Genomic DNA, 18,401 nt, shown 5'->3' with positions numbered 1-18,401 from the left:
AGAGCATCCCAGCCTGGCACTGCCGCCCTCCCTGCCCCTTCCCCGGGAAGCTGCCGAGCTCAGCCCCGGCCCCCATCACCATCTGGCCGCTCCTGTCCCCCGGCTCCGACGCGTCGCTTCTGTTCCCCCGCCAGCCCTGTCAGAGTGCCCCAGAAACCACTGCCGCTATTTTTAGAGGGTTAACGAGGACCTCTAGGAAAAAATAATCCGCTGGTACGTGACTCCCTTTCAGCCCAATGCCCAACAAACGGCCGCAGCCTCAGTCCAGTGGGGACGAAACGAGGCTGATGAACTCTGTCTGCCCGACCCACCTGCCCACAGCAAAGGAACACGAGAAAACAACCAACCTTCTCTTTGGTTGCCAAGGTTTCTCATTTTTATGTATAGCTATGTATATTTATAGTGCCCCTTTGCTATCAAAAATGAGCAAAGGGAACAGCAGATAAGACAGCCCGGCAGGATTGTTTCTCAACAGAATGTTTTTCACTTTTCCACGAGGCGTCAGCAGCTCTTTAAAGTCTTTTTATTACATTCTGCATTAGATGCAAAACCATATTTCAAAGACACTTTAACTTTGAAAAAGCAAAATGCAGATTCTGTTCTGTGCCACCTGCAAACACGGAGGCACGACCCACATTAAAGAAACTTGGCAGGGAAGGAGGGAGAGAGAGAGAGGGAAGAAGGCAGAGGAGGATCTCTGTGGACGAGACAAGGCCATTTAAAACACTTTAAAAACAAAAGGTCAGGGGGAAATCGCTGCCTTCCTAATTATAGCATTCCCTCTCGTCTTACCAAGCCACAACTCAGGTTCCTAATTTAAATTGTCATTAAGCTTTGCTGCAGGCCCCATAACTCAGTGACTTTTGGTACAATGACCTGTTCTCTTAGAAGTTAAATAAAACGAGCAAAGCTTCCATTATTTTTTTGTTCTCTCCTAATTAGTTTGTTAGACCACAAATTACAAATCAAAAGTCTTCTCATCTCCACTCCTTCCAGCACAGAGACTGTTATCAGTTCCTGAATTTTCTGGGGACTGACTGTCGCTCTTTTCTAAGTGTGAAAAGCTTTAACAGCCGCAACCAACCAGTGGAATGAATGAAGCAGCAGCTCGTGTGTCCGGACAGGCTATGCCGTGGGGAGGCACTGTTCTCACTGGGACAGGACGAGAGCTCTGACGGCTGCTCTCGACCCCAAACCAGGACAGATGGGAAATGCCTCAGTGGCACCACGGCATCGATCGTGTTACCTGCTGGTACCTGGGCAGGAGAGAAGCAAAACGCTGCTGCTGCTGCTGTTTGGGCTTATTCTTTAAAAAATGCGGTATTTAGGGCAAATGGAACTTTCCAAGATCCTCTCCAGCGCAGCAGTTAAAATAATAAAATATGCTATAAATATATTTAATATGCTATATATGTGTGTATATATATATATGTTCTATACGTGTGTATAAATACATGTTATGTATGTATAACATATAAATGCATGACAAATAACGAAACCAACACAATTTCACACAGACCCTGAGCCGAGGGGAGCAGGACCGAGCAGCTCTGGCGCGGGGGGCCCCCCCCTCACCCGGGGGGCAGCACCCCCGGACCCCGGGGGGCACGGAGGGTTTGGGGGGGTGGTACCTCCGCTCCGCCTCCCCCGCGATGCCGTTCCCGGGACAAACGCGCCACCGCGCGGCTTTGGGGACAAATCCCGGGATCCCGCAGCCCGGCGGGGCTCCGGGGGGACAGAGACCCCCCGGCCCGGGTCGCCCCGCAGCGCGGAGCGGGGCCCGCCCGGGGGTCCCGGAGGGTCCCGGAGGGTCCCGGCGTGCGGAGGGTCCGCGGCCCGTCAGCAGGAGGCACCAGAGCCTAAGGAAGATGGAAACCTGGAACACCCCCAGAGCCTAAGGAAGATGGAAACCTGGAACACCCCCAGCGCCGCAGCCTCCGGAGAGGGGCACGGGGAGGGTTCGCACCCCACCCTCCCACCAGGAGCAGATCGGGGACAAGAAAACGCCCCCGGCCCCGGGACTTCGCGATGCCCCGAACAGGTCGGCAGAGGGTATCGCGGGACACGGAATCGTGGAATCACAGAGACGTGGGATCACACGATCGTGGAATCACAGAAGCACTGAGGTTGGAAAAGACCCCTAAGACCACCAAGTCCAAGCGTTACCCCGGCACTGCTGCGGCCACCACTGAACCCTGCCCCCAAGTGCCACAAGTGACAAAGCAAGGAAGTCTCCAGTCTCTGTGATGTGGCCCCACAAAGTTCCCAGGGATTTGAGGGTCAGGGGTGCCAGGCAGCATCCCAGCCCCAAAGAGATTCGAGTCAAAAGCTGAGGTGGGATCACAGGCAAACCACATCTGACGGCTCATAGGCTGTCCTGCTGTTCCACAATTCCTCCTCCCACGTGCCTTAAACAGGGAAAAATGCATTTTGGAGGGTCGAGCCTAACCCAGCAGGTTTGGGGCATTCTGCAGTACCAGCCACACGCTGCCCCTTCCTCTGGCAGCTCACCCACAGCCCAGCACCTCTCCTGGCCAGCCAGCACTCCACCAGGCTGGGAGAAGCGTCTCTGAGCTCTGGGATCACTCCTGGTCCCGGTGTGGGTCTCCAGCAACATTCACACCTGTTTTTTCCAGCACAGGTACTGCAGGAGAAGCTCCTCTTATTCATAAAGTAAGGTGATCTGCAGGGAGTTAACTTTGGACCCCATCCCAAAGAAGAAAGCAGGAGCAGATCGAATTCTCTGCCACTCTGGAAGACACAACAGTGCTTTTCTGAGACTGAACTGAAGAAATTTCAGTATCTGCAGGCAAACAATGAACCCCGTTCATATTGTGCATGCTGCTGTCTGTCTTCCCTTTAATTCAGTCATCTAATTGCAGACAATTTGGTTTCTAAACTGTAATCTGATATTTGCACAAAAGTGATACAAGTATCTTGCCTTTGAGTCCTTTTTACTCTGAGGAAACAGTTCAAGTATTGAGAGATGCTTATCAAAGAGCAGGAGCTCTGGGTTCCCAGCTGGAGCTAAGCTATTCTGCCTGCAGGAGAAGGACCTTCTTCGGATGGGGAAGGGTACATGTGCCCACCTGGGTAAGCAGAGGATGCCCTCCTCCTTCCCAGGAGTATCTTATCCTGCACCACACTGGTGCAGCAGGAGCTCAGGGAGCAGTACAAGGACACTTAGGAGAAGCCTGGGGTAAGACAGGATGGCTATAGGCAACAGGGAAGGTGTAATCAGAGAAAACTAAGAGCTTCTAGGATCAGATGTGGCTTGTGCAATATCGTATAGGGATTTTGGAAGTGACTCAAGTTCTCAGCTGGACCCATCTGTCTGCTCCTGCTAGATATTCATATCAGACTCACTGTTCTGTCTCCGAGTGAACAGAAGGGCCACTGAAGAAAAACAGGGTGGAAAAATGAAACTGGGTTTCAGTTCTCCCACTGTACAGCCTTCTCTACCTCACAGATTTTCTAAGGCAGAAAGCCCCAGTTACACAAGAGTGGGGAAGTGTTTGGGGCACAGAACCAGCGGAAAGAATGCAGAACATTACAGCCATAAAGAGAGCAAGAGGGTCCCCAGCCCCGCTGTGCTGGGACTCGCTCAGCCACTCTGTCAGAAGAGAAACAATGGCTTGTACCTCGCCAGCACAGCACAAATTCCAGGCTGCCACCTGGGAGGGTCCCTGCGCTGCCAACAGCCAACCACAGAGCCAGGCTGGGAACTCCCCATCCACCCAGGAGAGCCAGGCTGGTCCTCTGGGAACTCCTCATCACCTGGGAGAGCCAGGCTGGTCCCCTGGGAACTCCCCATCCACCCAGGAGAGCCAGGCTGGTCCCCTGGGAACTCCCCATCCACTCAGGAGAGCCAGGCTGGTCCCCTGGGAACTCCCCATCCACTCAGGAGAGCCAGGCTGGTCCCCTGGGAACTCCCCATCCACCCTGGAGAGGGAGCAGTCAGTGGATCTGTCTCACCTAGACCAAGTAGCTTTCAAGCAGTGAGACCTCAGCATGGAGTGAAACCCCAACAGAAGTTGCCAAGAGCCACGACGAGAGCGGAGCCTTTCCCAACCCGGCCAACACATCTCCCTGCAGTTCCAAGCCATCAGCAGCAATGCTGCAGCAGCCAGGCCCCTCTGCCAGCCCTGCCCCATGTCCCTGTGCCAGTGCCAGCGGAGCAGAGCCCCTGGGGAGCACGGAGGGGCCCCTCAGCACAGCCCCCAGCCCCGGAGCAGGGCCGGCCCACCCTGCCCTGGTGAACCACCCACTGTCAGAGAGGGTTTGGTCATTGCAACACTGACTGTTCTACAGCAAGGAAAAAAGATCCAGGAAAAGGTTTTCCTGTGAGAAGCTGCTGTAAACACCACGCTCAGAGTCCAAACAGCACAGAGCCAAGTGTTACCTGTCACGACACAGTGCCAGCCTCAGCCCACGCCTTTGCCAGGAGCTGGCTGGGGCAGCAGACACCTGGCTGCTGCTCTGTGGTCAACACCAGCAGGGAAATGCTCCAAAGGAAGGGAGAGACCGCAGCCCTCTGCTATTTGGAAAGAAAAACACGTAGACAAATCACAGAGCTTTTCTTAATGCTGCCATGATATACAAATAAGAGGCTTAAGTATAATTATAGGTTGTTTAATCAGTGTGAATAAAGAAATATGTAGTAATTGATGCCATATTTTATAAATATCCTAACTGTTTAAGAAACTGAAAATGTTTTCAAAAGAAATACTTTAGCATAATGATTATAAAGCCCTTTAATGAGAGTGAGCTGCTTTCTGAAGCTGGTTTTAGATTCAGGCTCATGAACATAAATAGAGTTAATTGCCCTTCTGTGTGAGCTGGATGTTAGCACATTCCAGCAGAGAGTGCATTTTCCAAAGTGCCAATTCCAACACATTCTACCCTGTGCAACTTCTGCCTTTCTGCACAGCACAGAGAACGGGCACATCTGGGCAAGGGCAAAGTTAAGTGCTCCTAGCACTGAGCCTTGGAGATGGATTGAGACATCAACTGCTGGCCCAGGTGTTAGCTGGATATTCAAGTGCAAATGTGTTTTTTCCTGAATTTGCCCCACGAGGGAGAGCACATTGATGTGCAAATGGAGATGGGGGAGAAGGGGTGTTGGTGGCTCCTTCCCTCTTCCTTCTCAAAAACTGCAGCTGCACTGGGATGTAAGGGGATGGTGCTCCTGGTGAAAGGGGGAAGCCCTTCTCCAGAGGCAACTTCTCAGCTGAAGGCCCCCCCAGGCAACCCCCAGGTGCAGGATGCTGATATTGCTGGGAGAGGATGCTCAGGGCAAACTGCCAGTGCAGGCTCTGCCTCTTCCCTGGAGTGCCCCTCCTGCCCCGAGTGGGTGGCAGGACAGAGCCTGCTGCACCAGCCATCCCCCAGTCCCCTCTTCCATTCCAGTTGCCCACTGAGCTGCCAGTCCCTCTGTGATCCCAGCGAGGCCACAGCAACAGTGGTGAGGGATGTTCCTCCCCCAGGCCACGCACAAAGCTCCATATCGAGTTATATATGAAAAATGCAAATGAAAATACAACACAACTCTACCCAGAGACCTTACAGAAGCAAAGCATCTACATCTCCAAAAGTAAATACCACCTCGGACTTGGTCCTACGGGAGGAAAACAGGGAATACTTTGTGAGTAATGCTAAAAATAACAAAAAAGTCCCCATTTGGACACGGCCCCAGGGCAGAGCACAGTGTGATTCCCAAGCGGAGCAGCCCGTGCAGATGACCCGTGTCAGAGGCTGCCTCGGAGCACAGCACTCCCCGGGGTTTTGGGTTTCTGCCCTTAATGAGCTGGTGATGAGTGACCCTCCCTCAGCCCTCCTTCGCTCCTGGGCCTTCTCCCGGGAGCCAGGCAGAACCATTTTAAATCCAATTTCCTCTCAGAGGCTCTCTGAGGCCGGGGGTGACGAGCACTGCTGAGCCAGCACAAGTCCTGGCTCCTGCTGCGGCCTCACAGCCCAGCCCAAGAGTCTGTCACCACCTCGGGCAGCCACGAGCAGCACGAGGGGCACTTTGGGCCCAGCTGAGTGCAGTGGGAATGCACACCCAGTGCAGTGGGAATGCACACCCAGTGCAGTGGGAATGCACACCCAGTGCAGTGCAGGGTGAATGCACACCCAGTGCAGGGTGAATGCACACCCAGTGCAGTGGGAATGCACACCCAGTGCTGTGGGAATGCACACCCAGTGCAGGGTGAATGCACACCCAGTGCAGTGGGAATGCACATCCAGTGCAGGGTGAATGCACACCCAGTGCAGGGGGAATGCACACCCAGTGCAGGGTGAATGCACACCCAGTGCAGGGGGAATGCACACCCAGTGCAGTGCAGGGTGAATGCACACCCAGTGCAGTGGGAATGCACACCCAGTGCAGTGCAGGGTGAATGCACACCCAGTGCAGTGGGAATGCATACCCAGTGCAGGGTGAATGCACACCCAGTGCAGGGTGAATGCACACCCAGTGCAGTGGGAATGCACACCCAGTGCAGTGGGAATGCACACCCAGTGCAGGGTGAATGCACACCCAGTGCAGGGTGAATGCACACCCAGTGCAGTGGGAATGCACACCAGTGCAGTGAATGCACACCCAGTGCAGGAATGCACACCCAGTGCAGGGGGAATGCACACCCAGTGCAGGGTGAATGCACACCCAGTGCAGGGGGAATGCACACCCAGTGCAGTGGGAATGCACACCCAGTGCAGTGGGAATGCACACCCAGTGCAGTGGGAATGCACACCCAGTGCAGGGTGAATGCACACCCAGTGCTGTGGGAATGCACATCCAATGCTGTGGGAATGCACACCCAGTGCAGGGTGAATGCACACCCAGTGCAGGGTGAATGCACACCCAGTGCAGGGTGAATGCACACCCAGTGCAGTGGGACGATCCTGCAGCAGAGCTGCAGTGCTGGGACGCAGCAGGAGCTCCAGCTGGGTCATGCTCTGTTCAGAGCCAGGCTCCTCTGGACCCTTCCAAGGGTCTGTGCTCTCGGCCATCAGCAGCCCCACAGCCCGGGGAGGACGGCAGTGCACTTGGCTCCACGCCTGAACTAAACACTGCCCCATCCATCAGCAGTTTGGCTTCTCATTCCTATGATGGGTTTGATCTTGAAACCATCTGTTTTCCCTCAGCTTGCATCCAGCTTTCACTTGGACAGCAGAGCCCTTTTCAGCTACAGCCCCTGGGCATGGGGGTGGGAAATCTGCTTCACTGGCTGCTCTCTGCAGCCAAAAAAAATGAATTTGGCTGGAGAACACACCACTGACTCTTTCCTTGCAGGTAGAGGTGAGACTGGCAGGACTTGCTGGTGAGGATGACCAGAGGATGTCCTGGGACAGAGCTCAGAGGGTGCCTTCAGGGCTGCTTGGGCTGGATCCGTGCAGTGGGGCAGATCCTGTGCAGATTGGAAACACTCACCCCATCAGACCCTTCAGTGTGTGGAAAAGGTCCTTTTTCCAGTCTGGGACTCCAGGACAGAAGGATGCTCCCAGCAGTGGGAAGAAACCCTCAGCAGTCTGAGAGCCTCTGATGAGTAGTTTCATTCTGGTAATATTTGTTTTAGCCTGTCATGATGTTTTCTGCTCCCCAAAAAACGTGATCTGGACTCTGTCACCAAGAGGCTCTGAGTGTGCTGGCTGTGGCTTGGGGCTTTGTTTCTTTTTCAGGGAATGGAACCAGCGTGAACTTCACTCAGTGGGTCCTTCCCTTCTCTCCTTGTGATGCTTTTGCTTTATTTCAAGGCTGTTATTAGCTGACAGGTTGGTGTAAACACACATTTTGAAAGGTGTGAGCAGACAGCAGTGCCTGCACACGCAGGTCCTGGCCACGATTCCTCACGTGCCCGGGTCAGCTCCAGCACCCAGGTGGGGGGAAGGAGCAGTGCCCTGGACTGCAGGGCTCACATGGGCTCACCTGGGAAACAAAGGGCCTCTGAGCCTGCAAAAGGTGGCCGGGAAGTGCTGCCTCCTGCCCACCACCACGTGGAAGCCGAGCTGTGAGGCGGAGGAAGGAGCTGTGTGTGTCCCTGAGCCCAACTCCCTGCTCGGGCAAAGCAGAGTCTTGTCCAGCTGAGCAGCACAAGTGGTTTCAAAATCCACAGCAGTGAACTGCAGAACTCTGTGCACTTCTAGTGCTTCAGGAGGAAAAAGAGAGTGTTTCCTGCAAGTGTTTCCTGGGCCAAACCTAAACCTGGCACGAGTCGAAGCAGTGCCCAGAGGAGCTGACGAGAGAGAGCCTCCAACAATGACACCCAGAGCAGTAACTCCTGTCCAGCCTGGTGGGGACACCATGTGATGTTCCATCAGTCTCTCAGTAGCTCATGGTGCCAAGTCTGCAGGAGCAGGTGAGGTACCACAGTGAGGATAATTAAAACCAGCTGCCAGCAAAGTGTCTGGAGACAGCAGCAAACTGTCAGGCTTGGGATAAGTACTGTCTCCTGCAGCATGGAGACAAGATAGCTGTACCTCTGGGAGGGCTCTGCAGAGGTCATTTCCAAGGAGTGGATATGGAGGAGATTTTTGTATTAACCCTTTGATTGCCTTGGCACTGCACAGTTAAAATCCTGGTGGTTGCTGCTGAGCCATTTAGAAGTTCAGCTGCTCTCAACCAAGCCCTGCCCTGGGAACTGCATCTGCAGCCATCCCTCGGTGTGCCGTAGGGCACATCTCCATCCTCGAGAGGCAATTGCTTCTTCCCATCATTGGAGGTGTTGCAGGTCAGGCTTCTGTTGAGGAGCCCCGGAGCGCTCGGCTCGGGAGGGGGGACCGGGGAGCGGCTGCCCGGGCGGGGCGAGGGGGCCGCGGTGCCCCCGCGGGAGGTCCCGGCACGCTCGGGGACCCTCGCCCGCTCCCCTCGGTCACCGTGAGGTGGCACCCGCCGCCCGCCGCCGCTCCGAGCATCGCCCCCGCATCACCCCCGCATCGCCTCAGCATCGCCTCAGCATCACCCCCGCATCGCCCCCGCATCGCCCCCGCATCGCCCCGCACAGCCCCCGCATCGCCCCCGCATCGCCCCGCACCGCCTCAGCATCGCCTCAGCATCGCCCCCGCATCACCCCCGCACCGCCCCGCACAGCCCAAAGCGCTGCTCGCAGGTCACGGCGCTGCCGGAGCCCAACCCCGACTGCCGCCTCTCACAGTCCCCCGGGAATGCCGAGTCTGACTCGCTGTCCCCACGAGGAACCCCCCCAGTGCCCTTGTTCATTGTTCCTCTGGTTACAGCCAGCGGGAATCTGTGCGTTCTGGCTCCTGGATCTGCTCATCGGGAAAGCAGCGGCGCAGAGCTCTGCTTAAAGCTCCCCTCTGCTCTGCTGGAGTCTCCACTGACACCCCAGCCCTTAAACTGCATTTCTGGGAGCCAAAAAACACCTTGGGGAAAGCGGAAGCATCTCTGCTCCTGCTTAGTCACATGTGTTTAATCCAAGTGCTTGGAGGACACAAACCAGGACCCCCAGATCCCAAAAAAAGACTTTAAATCCTGAATCCTCTCTATTTTAAATTAGTCTTTTGCCTTTTAACCCTTGAGTGACTCTGCCTAGCTTTCCCAGCCTTTCTGCTGGAGGAGAAATTTCCTCCTTTAGGAAACAGAGAAACCAAGGACTTTCTGCACCCAATGCCTGCAGCAGCTGAGGCACTGGGACCTTCCTGGCCCAGCTGGAGTAGGTGACAACAGAACAGACACACACGGGCTCAGGGAAAGACTGCCAGAGTGGCACCAGCTGCCCAGTTGAGGATACATCCATCCATCTGGCATCTCCCTCTACATCTTCCCCTGCAGCACATCTCTGCCCTGGACCCCATGGGACATGGAGTCCTCACTGGAGGGCTCACTGTGGGAGAGAGACTGCAGGGAACCCAGCCAGGAGCTGCAGCACCCCAGAAATGCAAGCACAGCTCAGACATCTACCCAGGAAAACCTGGGGCTGTGGAAGTCTCCCCCTTTGGCCAGCTGAGGTGAATCCCTGCACTAAACCCCCAGGACAGAAGCCCAAGAGCCGGGTGAGCACTGCGGGCTGGCCTGGGATGAGATGTTGTCTGTGCAGGCTGGCCTGGGATGAGATGTTGTCTGTGCAGGCTGGCCTGGGATGAGATGTTGTCTGTCCAACGTACGTCAGATCCATCAAACCAGCTCTGCCGTGCTCAGCCTCCCGTCGGGATGAACAATGATATTTGCATCCACCACGAGCCAAGCAAAGCCAGAGAGTCTGCTGGGAAAGGAAAAAATCTGGAAGGGATGGGCTGTGTTCTGGGTCAGGGCTGAACCCCTCCTGACTTTCAGCCTATACAAACCTCAGTGTGTTCCTGAGGGACTGGGAGAGAGCTGCTCACTGGGACACACTGGATGTGTGGTACCCGACGAGAAGCTTTTCTGACTGTGCCAGTGGCAGAGTCCTTGTGGGAATCCACTGGAGACAGAGGGACTGGGAGTTTAGCCCAGAAGGCAGTTTACAAGAAAACACAAACAGCATTTTGGAAAGACCCTGTGCATCGCTGGGGGTGATCAGCTGCTCTCCAGGTGCCAGTCCACAGTCTGGGTAATGACCTGGGCCAGCAGCATGTCAGCTCTCAGCCAGGGTGTAGAATGGGTCTCAGAGGGGTAAGTGCCCAGCTCAGGGCCAGGGCTGCAGCTACTCCTGAGTCACACAGCACATGGGAACCCAACTGCACATCCAAAGCCTCTCCATTCCTCCTAATGCTGTCACCCTGCTCAGGAAGACAGAGGAAGCACTCCATTCCATTCAGCAGATTCCCTTCAAAGAAGCTTTTATGGAAAGGCTTCACCATGAGTCTCCTTCTTAGAAAACCATCTTTGTCTTGACACAGAAGTGCCACGTACACATGGCCAAGCAACCCCTCCTCCTGAGAGGAAGACCTGCCACACAGCTGGTTCTGCAGGGAGCATCCCAGCATCTGCAGGGAGCCTGGGACACTGCAGGGTGTGAGTGCCACGAGAGGACAGCCTGACGTAAGGGACGGGGCCTGGCAGCAATCAGCCCCTCCTCATTCATTGCCTCTAATAAGAACAGCCCCTGGTCAGCACAAATTCTTTCATGTTCACTTACAACGTCTATTTATAATATCAACAAAACCACAGGACACAACAGCCTCAGCACACTCAAGAGCTTCCAAGGGCTGGAGACAGAAGAGGGTTTCCACCAGCAGCAATTCCCCAGCAAAGGCCAGGGAGCTTTGTGGTTGGGGCTGTGGGCAGAGGTGCAGGAGAGCCAGCTCAGCCCCAGCTGTGGCCCAGCTGTGCTGCCCAGGGGCTGCAGGGGACACAGCCTGTCACAGGGACGCAGCTCTGCTGTCTGTGGGCACTGCCCAGGCAGGACACAGCCTGGCTTGGTCCTCACCTGGGCTCAGCCTCCAGGGTCTGTTTCCACCAGATCCTGCACCTACAGCTCATCCCTCTTCTTTACAAACCAAGTGGTAATAATTAAAAAATGTCTCTCTGCTTGGAGCCAGAGGTCCCTGACTGATGTCTGGGTTTGAAGCAACTCCTGCATCTGCCAGACCCTGTGGAGCACCCGGATCTCCTCAAGAGCCCTACCGAAGCCAGGACACACAAAAGCCAGTTCAGTCACAGAAATGAATGTTTCCTTGGGATCCCTGAGCCCAGACACAACCAAGTTCCTTGAGGGCTGTAGGCCTGGCAGGACTCCTCCCTGCATGTCACATTTTTGGATAACCATTTCCCATCGCTTTGATGTATCCGTGGATTTTTGGTGCCTGCTGGAGCCAGGAGCGTTCCCGGAATGGCAGTGCCATTTCTGCCCCAGCCTTGCAGCACTCAGACCTTCCAGGGCCAACAGCCAAACCCCCATCCCAGCTGGGCTCTGCCCTGCCCAGCAGCACTGCCAGAGCGAGCACAGCCCTGGGTACATGGCAGGGAGGGAGCAAAGTTCCAGGGCTGCTCCAGTGGCCGGTGCCCGGGAGCTGCTGCAAGCCCAGCCCTTCTCCTTGTGCCTCCTACCTGCACCCTGAGCTGTGGCAGCTGCCCCAACCCCGGGGATGCCTCACCATCTGTATCACAGGGAGGCAGCACTGGGCTTTCCCAGAAACACACTTTTTAACCCCCAGATGCATTTGGGATCGTCCAGGGGCTGCTGCTGGCACAGAGCCGGGTGGTTTGGCAGATACAGCTCTAAAGAAAAAGAGGGGGGAAAAAACTGCAGGAAAAATGTCCCCTCCAGCCCTCTTGTTGAATTAAACCACATGTATATTTTTAAAATACAGCGGAAAGGAACGACTCTCCAGCACATGTTCGAGAGCAGAGTCTTATTTCAGAGATTTCAAAAAATTAGTGGCTGAATGCTGAAACAATATCGCCCTTAGACGGGGACATTTGGAAGTGATTAACGAGCCCCAACTCATGCGTTCAAAATAAAAAGTTAGTACCTCATGCTGGTAACAACTGTCAGCTACTAAAAAACTGGGGAGGGGGGAAGAAATCAAACTCAAACCCGCATAATCTAATGCTCTAAATCAGCAGGAGAGCACTGTCAAGCCCACCAGCCTGCACCTTCCCCGGGTGCATCACCTCCAGAGCTCAGATGGGTGCCCCTCTCCACTCCCACAGGAGGGCTGGGGGGACACCCCAGACCCCACAGCCCCACTGTGTCACCTTTCCAGGGTGAACAGGGCTGGGCTGGCAGCTGGGTCCCTCAGGAGCTGCCGACCAACCCTGCTCGGGGCACGGCCTGCAGAGCGTGGTGGGAGGCACAGGGGATGGGGTTTGCCAGAACACTCTCCTTCTGCTTCCAGACTTGCTGTCTTTTAAACGATAAAAGCATGAAAACCTGCCCAAGCCCGTGCACTCCGTGCCTTGAAGGAAGCCCCGGGGGTGTAGTCGGCACAGGAGGGAGCTCACAGTCCCTTTGAACATCAAACCTGCTCTGCTCTGCAGGGACTTTGCAGCGAGGAGCAGGAGCGATCCAGCGCTGTGCCGGTGCTTCCCACATCAAACAGCCCAGGAAGTCTCCATTAAGCAAAACTCACACCTCACACTGCTGTGTAGAAGCTGCTTCTCACCCCCCCGAATCTGAGGCGATTAAGAAGGACGTTGGCCCCGTGGCAGCCAGCCCAGGGGACGGGCAGCTCAGAGCAGCCTGTGGGGCTCCAGAAGCTTCTCCCGTGCCCATTGACCAGCAGCACCCCCAGCCTGCCCTTGGAGTGTGCTGGGCTGCCCACCCCACGCCAGGGGCACTGGACCCCAGGGCAGGTGATGTGCCCGTGGCAGGATGCCATGGCACATCCACAGCACACCCAGCCAGGGCAGGGCCGGGCTGGGAGCTGTGCAGGAATGAACTTCCCCACGTCCCATGTCTGAGAATTTAAAGATGGATGTTTTGAATTTGCTTCAGTCAAAAGAAACATTGGTAACACGACCAACATCTGGGAGCTTAAAATGAAACCAGACTGCTTCCCCTCTGCAAGGAGCAAACGTGTCCTCAGGCCGGGGCACCCGGCAGCCCCCGGCACACACAGCCCTGCATCCCCAGCCACACCTTCCCTCCCCGCCTCAATGAAGATCTGGCCATTCCAGCAGCCCCCAGAAATTCATGGCATTTTAGAAATTAGCCCAGAATTTCCCCCGCCCTTCTCATTTCTTTGTTTTGTTCTCAAGCCTGGCTGAGTCACAAGCTGCTCCTCTGGACTGTGCTGGTCCGTGCCATGGTCAGGGGCTGGCAGCAGCCTGTCCTTGCTTCACACACGTGTGCACTGGCAGTGCCATCAGCCCAGGAGTCCAGGAGTTGCTTCCCATCCCCAGAGCAGACCAGATGTGGTGGCAGAACAATATCAAACCCTAAATGATCTCACTGGGACCAGGGAGAGCATCTCTATATCAGCACAGAGAGCAGCTGCCAAGACCTGGACCTCAGAGCCTCTCTGGACAACGGGCACCCGAGTCTGTCCAACATCCACAGGGAGAACTGTCTCTGACACACCTCTCCACCTCTCCCCAGAGGTGAAGCTCCACGTCCAAGCAAAGGAATGTACAGCAGGGAACAGGAATTGGAGCTGATGGACAAGAGAGCACAGAAAGTTCCCAGAGCTGGAGTTGCAGCCCCTGAGAATCTGCCAAGGCTGAAGCATGAGGAGCTTTCTTAGCTGAAAGGCACTGAATGCAATTCCAGCTCCTCTCAGGAGCATTCCTGAGCACAGATCGTTATTGTTGTTATTTTCTGGTTTCATTAATGGTATTGAACATGCTCTGAGACCCCCAATCACAGGGGAGATTACAGCAGCCTCCCAGAGGGCTGACAAACAGGCTGAGCAGGGCCAAGAATAGCTGCAGTGACAGCATGTCCTGCCAGGAGCAGCTCCGAGGGGAGACGGAGGATCAGGGCAGGGAGCAGCCCCCTCCCCGCTCCCCGGGCAGGCAGGAGGCTCCCACTGGGCTGGAAGGAGCCCAGCACAGCAGGAGTCTCCTCCAGCCCTCTGGGCAGCCCATGCTGTGACCACGAGCCTGTCCCAGCGTGTCCCCAGGCCCCCGAGCTGCCCTCCCGGGGCAGGCAGCCAGCACTCCCTCCAGCACAGCTATTCTGGGCTGGGGGGAAGTGAGAACAGTGTTTTGCCCCCGAGGCTATTCCTGCAGCTGCTGGGGACGTGCCAGGATGCCACGGGGTCTGGCCACCAGCTCAGGAGGTGCTAGTGCACAGCAGCTCCTCTGCAGCCACTCGCCCCATCCAAGAGATTCCAATGCCTTGGGCGCTGTGCTGGGGACAGTTCTGCTGTTCCAGAGCACGCTGCAAAGTCAGCAGCACATCATTTCCAAAAGGATTTGCCTCTCTGGGCACGTGGCAGAGCTCCCCAGACTGGCCCTCCCCTGCTCAGAGGTTTTCACGTGGGAAAGGTGGGACTGGCCCTTCACAGCGAGCACAGAGCACACTCCAAGCCTCTTCCCTTGATATCAATCTCATGGTTTATCCCACAACTTTGTAAAATAGAAGGTGAACATTTTAAATGAAACATATTCCTCTCTTTGACACCAGGAATTATGAATTGATAAAGATTTCCTATTATCTTATAAAAATCTACCAGGCCAATCCTTCAGCGAGGCCATGCCCATAATTGCAAGCAGATGTCTTTCCCCGCTGACACGTTAAATGGAAGCAGAAAGACCCGCTGCTATCTCCCATCAACAATTTGCACTAAAGCAGAGAACGGATTTTCACAGAGCTGGGCTGCTGGAGGAGGAGGGGGATTAGGTTCCTGCAGCCCAGGCGTCTCAGCGTTACAGCAAAACAAGGCAGCTCGGGGAAAACAATGAACTCTAAACAGTCCCTAATCCCAAAGTAACCAAAAGCTTTTGTGAAGGAAAATGAATTTGTGAAACTAATACTGCCAGGGCCCGGGGAGAGCGGGGGCTGAGGTAATGCAAGGGGAGATGATCCAGCTGAGGAGCCCCCCCTGCAGCTCCCACGGACCCCCCCGGGGCAGCACCAGCTTTTGGGGTCTGTGTTGGTGTGGGGCTGTCCCGTCCCCTGGCGTGGCTGCAGGGCAAAGCACAGGGCCGGGAATTATCAATACAAGTGGAAGTGACAGGGTGTTTAGCAAACATTAAACCCAGGAAGCTTAAAAGGTCTTCAAGGATTATTAAATAAACATTCAGGGTGAGTGAGAGGAAAGATCATGAAGTGGTGAAGAAATTGCAAACACTCCGGAGCAGGCAGGCAGGGCTGCAAAGATTCAGCTGTGCAGGACAGTGTTTAATCATCACCCACAGTGATGCCTCAAGTCTCAGCAGGACCTAATCCAGGAGGGGGACTTTAATAAAATCTTAATATCAGGCTAAATGTTTGTCAAAGACCATTTGACACACAAACTTGAACATGCCAGCCAGCACCATGGGCTTGGCCAGGCCAACACGGCCACCACTGTCACACGAGCCCCGGGAGAAGGCAGGTGGCCTCACACAGCCACCCGTGGAACCACCTCGGAGCTCCCACACGCAGCTCAACCCTCTCCAGAGCTGTATCTGCCCTTGCTGTGCAGGAGCTGAGCAGACTGGGCTGGGTGTGATCACCCCCACGTGAGGATGACCCATTTAAAGGTGTCACATTTGCCTCAAGGGGCTGCAGTTTGTTATTTGGGGGGTTTAATGTGGTTCTGAACACACGAGAGGCTGCCCAAGGCAAATGCCCTGATCTCCTCATTTCTTTCCAAGTAACAGCAGAGATACTCCCTCTCCACCATCCTTCTGGGGCCATAATTTATTCATATACAACATTACACCTCCCAGTAAATTAACCTCTCAGCCACATTAATAACTCAAGAGTTTGAAGAAAGATAGAGGCAGCGAAGTGCTGAAGCAGAGGTTGCCAACAGCCCAACCTGCCCCAACCTAAGCTAAAGAAAAAGCAGAACAGCCCCACGGAGTCTCAGAGAGAGCTGTTCTTCCCACACCTCAGCAGTGGGAGCAGAGAGCTGGACCCCAAACCCTGCAGTGCTGACTGTACCAGGTACGGCTCCTGCCAGCCCTGTCCTGGCTTCCCTCTTCTCACTCTCCACAGCGATGGCTTGGCAAACATCTCCTGGTTGCCTCTAAAGGAAAAACTTTTCAGACAGCAGTGAACTCCCCACCCGAGCACACTCCCGCAGAAAAGAGGGACTGTTTGCTGGCTGCTCGTGGCTCTCGGATCTTGGCAGGCTGTGAGAGGAGCCCGCTGTGCCGCAGCGTGCCCGTGCCCTCGCCCTGCGAGTGGAGACAGATCCATCACTCTGCTGCCAGGAGGGGACGGGGCCAGGGCAGAGCCCGCGCCGAGGGCAGGGGCACGGCGGACCCCGCTCCCGCCACACAGGCAGCATTCTTGTGGCAGGCTGCCGCCCCACAGGAGATTCCAGCCTCTGATGGGAAGTCCTTGAAACAAAGCCCTCATTTTCCAAAGGTTGCGAGGCCACCGTGGCGCAGACGGGGCCACCCTGACAGGTTGATCTGCGCTTCCTCCCGCAGGGCTCTCCGGGACGGGGCTCTGCCTCGGGCAGCCACGTGCTGCAGAGCTCCTGGACCCCGCAACTGGGCCTGTCTGCAACGAGAAGCTCCCAAGAGCAGAGGAGCCGCCAGCTTGCCCCACTCCCCTTCCAAGGAGGACATTCGAGCGTGGCTCAGACACCTACAGAGCGCCCAGAGGGAGCAACTCATCCGACAAGGCAGCACGCTCAGGGGCTCGGGGGGGATTACAGGGGAAGAAATAGTAACAAAAAAAGTCTGTTCCTCTGCAAAACAGGGATTTCAAAAGCACTTGCTGAAGACACTGGAAGACGTTTCTCCCTCCTGGCTCTCAGGAGCCCGTTCCTCATGGCGGTGCCGCCGCGGCGCGTGGAGCTGGGCTGGGATGGAAAAGGAGCCTCCGCGCCAGGGAACGGCGGTTTCCAGACACAGCTCTGGCCTTGGGGTGGAGGGTGGCTTTAATTACGTGTGTGTGTGTGTGTGTGTGTCCTTTTTAAGGGTCATCCAGCACAATGCAGTGAGAAAGCAGGAGCAGCCCCTGGAACATGGTGGAGCATTTTCTCTGCACTGCTACTGGTGCTGGGGTGGGTGGAAGGAGGGTCTCGCTGTGGCTCTGCAGAACATTCCAGCTGAGACCTTGGGTGTTCACTGAGCAGCCCCTCACTGGGGGCCCATCTCTAGCCATGGGGGGCTCATCTGCCCCCCCTCCCCCTGGCACTGCCCAGAGCAGTGATTGTGTCAGAGCAGCTCCATCTGCCTGCCAAGGGAAGCAGTTTGTCATTTCTGTTATTTCTCAGTCACTTGTGCTGCAGTCACTGCAGCCCTGGGTTACCTGTTTGTGGAACAGCTGATGAAAGCAGGACCCTGCCTGTTTGGCTGATGAGCCCAGAGCAGCTGCTGCCTGTGAGCCCCTGACAAGCCGGTTCCAGGCTGGCACAGCCGGGGTGTGTCACCCCCTGGTCATGTACAGCATGCACAGAGCAGGACACCAGGCTGACACCCTGCCTGCCCCAGGAGAACCAGTCCTCCCCAATTGCTCGACAGTTCTCCCCCAGCAGAGGTCAAAGCAGAACACAGACTGCCAGTAATGGGAAAAATTAATTGAGGGATGGAAGATGACTTTTTGTATAGCATGAAAGAAAACTGTATTTGTTTATAACTGAACTACAACTGGAGGCCAGAAACTCAATTAACGGGCGGTACTCGACAGAAGGAATGCTGGAGCAAAGAAGATAAACATTATTGGGAGGATAAACTGAGTCACAAAAGGATGATATTTTATTTTAGGATTTAAGATTCTTACTTCAGATAAGCCCAGGCAGACAGCAAGCCTGAGCAGCCCAGAGGTGGCACGTCCCTGTCCCTTGGACACCCCACAGCCCTCAGCAGGGCAGAACTGAAGTTGTCTCCCAGCATGACACGTCTTAAACTGAGC

Source organism: Pipra filicauda, unplaced genomic scaffold, assembly GCF_003945595.2.
Source record: "Pipra filicauda isolate LSUMZ 115617 unplaced genomic scaffold, ASM394559v2 scaffold462_size518177_pilon, whole genome shotgun sequence".
NCBI classification, from domain to species: domain Eukaryota; kingdom Metazoa; phylum Chordata; class Aves; order Passeriformes; family Pipridae; genus Pipra; species Pipra filicauda.
The sequence above is the reverse complement of the archived record's forward strand: the minus strand, read 5'-3'. Positions refer to the sequence as shown.